The following is a 4,492-nucleotide window of genomic DNA, read 5'->3' as shown; positions in this document are numbered from 1 at the left end:
CCTGCAGGATTTTAGAAAAGCCCCTTTGAATTCTTCCACCCTCTTGTTGCTGCGAGATGACGATTTGAGAAGGAACACTATTCCCCACAGGGCTGACCTTGAACAGATCTAGCTTGAACAGTGATCAGGAGAAGCTTTCCATCCCAGGAACAGTGAGACTGCAGGCACCACTAAGGCGCAGAGATGCCCAGCATGACTGTGACACAGTATTTTTTTTTAAACTTGGGCAGTGTGCCTTGGGGCATCTGTCCTGTGCTTAGGGGTGTCTGTCCATTGTTTATTCCCTGACCTTCAGAAGTCCATCACAGCAGCCCAGTCTCAGTACCTACGCCTCTGAGACACACCTGCTTTGCACTTTGAAGTTTCCTTCACTGGTAGAGAATTGCCAAGTTTCAACTAGTCACAGCCTCCATAATCCCCAGCATCAAAACCGAGATAGACTCTTGCAGATAGTAACTCTCTGTCTCTCTGTCTCTGTCTCTCTGTCTTTCTCTGTCTTTCTGTCTCTCTCTCTGTGTCTCTCTCTCTGTCTCTCTCTCTCTCTCTCTCTCTCTCTCTCTCTCTCTCTCTCTCTTCTCTCTCTTTGTTGTTCCTTTCACTCAAATGGACCCTTTACCTGCAAATTTCTCTGTCCAAGGGGCAGAGGATATTCCAAGGACAAAAAGATTACTTCTGGTGCTTTATTCTTCTGCAAAAGTAGGGGTCCTAGAAAAAAAGGAATGCTAGAGAAACTTTGGAGTTCAGAACTTAGGGGGCCTGAATGATACTCAGAAGGAAGGGGGGTCTCATTTTTATGACCTTCAACGCATGAATAGCCATAAAGGGGATAGAAATCAAAGGCACAATGAGATAGCCTTCCACCTTACTGGGGTTACCACATGTTGCAGATGGTGTGAAGAAATGAGGACACTCAGATATGGCCGGTAGGAATGTGAAGCAGTGTGACATCATTAGGAAGTGACATTTTTGGCCCTGTAATTCTGCTTTTCAGTATATACTCAAGAGAGAGGGGGAACTATGTCCTCATAAAGCCTTGCTCATAATAAACTTTGGTGGAGAGGGAGCAGCCAGACGGCTCTTGCTGGCAAGCTGAAAGACCTGAGTTTGACCTCAGGACCCACATGTGGAAGGAGAGAATCAACTCTCAAAAGTTGTCCTCTGGCTTTTACATGTGTGCTGAGACATGTCCCTAACAAATACACACGTGTAAAAAAAATGAAATGCAATACAAACTGGCAGAGTCAAAGTCAACATTTGTTTCAGATTTTATACACTAGTGTGTGTGTATGCAAGCGTGCGTGCATTTGGAGAGATGGTTCAGCAATTAAAAGTACTTGATGCTCTTCCAGAGGTCCCCAGTTCAGTTCCCAGCTTCCACTCGAGGAGCTCACAACTGTAACTCCGCAGGCACCTGTGTGCACATGCCCACATGCAAACATACACACGTGTGATTTTTTTCAATATGAATGGCCCTCATAGACTCATGTATTTGAATGCTTAGTCAGCAGGGAGTGGAATTATTTGATAGAGTTAGGAGGTGCAGCCTTGTTGTAGGAAGTGTGTCACTAGGGGTGGGCTTTGAGGTTTCAAAAACCCATGCCAGGGCCAGGGCCAGGACCAGGGCCAGGGCCAGCCAGTCTCTCTCTCTCTCTCTCTCTCTCTCTCTCTCGGATCAGGATGTAGCTCTCAGTTACTGTTCCAGTGCCTGTCTGCATGTCACCAGGCTCCCTATCATGATGATAATGAACTAAACTTCTGAAACTGTAAGCAAACCGCAACCCCCCAGTTAAATGCTTTGTCTTATAACAGTTGCCTTAGTCATGGTGTCTCTTCACAGCATTAGAACAATGACTAAGACAACACCTAACCACAATTTAACATAGTAAAAATATTTATTATTGTGCACACCCGTATGTATGCCATAGCATACTGTACGGGTCAGAAGACAACTATTTGGAAATGGTTCTCTCTTTCTACTATAGGTTTCTGGGATTGAACTCAGGTCATCAGCCTTGCAAGGCAAGTGTCTTTACCCCACCCCACGCCTACAAAACTATCTTGCTAACACTCATACCTTTAAGAATCATTCTCATATGTTTCTCCCATGCACATGTATGTGCTTACGTTATATTATATCGCATACATATTTTGTATATGTGAATGCGTAGTTTGGAGTGATTATTATCATACTTTCTTACTTTTTAACTCAAATTTCGCCTGTGGGAAGTTGAGTCCAGGTACAGGTTAAGAAGCAATGGCTCGTGATGGTAGTAGCTCTAGCACAGGATCAATAGCACCGTGTAAGGACAGCATGGGAGGCTAGCAGGCTGAAACCTTCGAGAAGACCCCACCCAAAGCTGACCATGCTGAAATCCTGATTTTGGATTTCCAGCTTCCAACACAGTGAGAGCATCCTAAATTTTATTTTATGTTGGCAGTCTTAGCTAAGACAGAGTGCATTGTATTCAGATTCACTGGACTGCAACTCTGCAGTTCTATTTCAAATTTCACTATCCCATTTCTTCCTGTGACCCAACCTTAAGAATCTACGTAAGGCTGTGAATTTAATTTGCATTTTAATTCAGCCACTCACAGGATGAGACTGTGTTGTTGCTATTGTGTTATTGTTGTTAATGGAGGGTAGAGGATTTGCCAGGCCTTAGGGTTGGAGATCCTGCTTTTCAGCTGGATGAAGTAAATACAACAGATTTAATTGGGCCCCAAAGTAGCATGGCCAGATGACAGCACTGCATCACCAAAGGCAAGGTAACCACAGTTACTGTAATGGGCAGCACACACAAAGTGATGTCCACTATGGTCTACAGTGTAACGGTCAGCACAGGCAGAGTGTATTTGATGGTGGCTTGACTCCTATGCACCTTTGGTACTGGATAATCAATCATACTGTTTCCAGGCATGAAATCCATAAGCCTGCTGAATTTGTGTTTGATTTGTATAAGAGGGAAAATTCTCAAACAAATGAAAAAGGTGACTCTTGGTCCAGGATCCAATTTCTAAGCTTGTGTCAGTTTTCAGACCCAGAACTGTTTGAATGCAGGAATGGCCAGGTTCCCCTGAGGAAGGACCTTGATAAAATTTCTAAGAGTTGTATACTGTTAGCTTTTTTCCAGTCCTTCTTTAGAGGGACCTATGTCCCACTGCGACTTTGGGTAACTATTTCATACCCCTTTGTACTCAGCAAAGTGACTGTCCAGTGATTTTTTTTTCTTGGTGGACTGACCAAAATTTAATTTTGAGCCACACCATGTGGTTTCTGGGAACTGAACTCAGGACCTCTAGAAGAGCAGTCAGTGGTTACTCTGAGCCATCTCTCCAGCTCCAAAACTTTTATTTGTAACTATTAAAATATCTCAAAAGAGTGGTGCTTTATGGGAAGTCCATCCACACAACCAGCAACCTTGGATGTGGTCATCAACCCGAATGGGAACAGAACTTCTTGTTCCTAGTGGGTGACACCCTTTCTTTAATCTCTTTTCCCACGTGCAAAAGGGTTCTTCTTGGCTGTCATCTTGTCTAATCTCCTCTGCCATTTTTTGAAAATGGGGAGTATGCCTTCAAACGCAACTGTCTGTAACAAAGTAGAGTTCTTTCTTGACTAATCCTTCCCAGGCCTAAGTGACCATGAATCCCTAGAGATTCCCCTCGGCTACCCAGAGGCAAAGGTACAAAGGTTTTCCTTGGGTCATCAAGCTCTGACAGGCCCAGCTTGGATTGGGGAGGGGCTGAAAAGAGGAGGCAGAACAGAGGACATCTGCTTGCTTTTGTATGGTGGAGAGGAGATGATGATGTTGGGAGGGGGCATGGAAGTATAAATTGAGGGAGGGGTACAGGACCTGAGTTCAAATCTCCAGCACACACATAAAAAGCTTCCACAGCTGCTTACACTGTGGCAAAGGTACAAGGAGTGGGATCAGGAGGAAGGATGGAGATGCAAGACTAGAAGGAGAAGGACTGGGCAGGATGGAGTGCGTGGGGGGGGGGGAGAAGGCAGAAGTGGGAGGGGAAAGAGGAAAGAAGATGGAAGATGTGGAAAGGGAACAGTAAAGGCCATCTCAAGCCCCTCCTTGTGCCTCGCTTATACCCAACATGTGTATGGACACGTGTGTACGAGACTGTAATCCAAATTATTGGGGAGGGAGATTGAGGCAGATTGCAAGTTCAAGGACCACCTGGGTTACGTAGCAAATTCATACCAGCATGGTGAGGCCTGTCTCAAGACAAAAGCAAAACATTTAAGAAGTGCTAGGCCCCAAATGGAGGAGCTAGAGAAAGTAACCAAGGGGCTAAAGGGATCTGCAACCCTATAGGTGGAACAACATGATGAACTAACCAGTACTCCCTGGAGCTCATGTCTCTAGCTGCATATGCCTTTACCATGACATGCTCACAGTTTCCACCCACCCTTGTTTTTTGCTTGGTCATCATTTATTTGTTTGTCTCCGGGCTAGCGAGATGGCTGGAGGGTAAAGGT

Source organism: Mus caroli, chromosome X, assembly GCF_900094665.2.
Source record: "Mus caroli chromosome X, CAROLI_EIJ_v1.1, whole genome shotgun sequence".
Taxonomy (NCBI): Eukaryota; Metazoa; Chordata; class Mammalia; order Rodentia; family Muridae; genus Mus; species Mus caroli.
Note: the sequence above shows the minus strand (reverse complement) of the source record.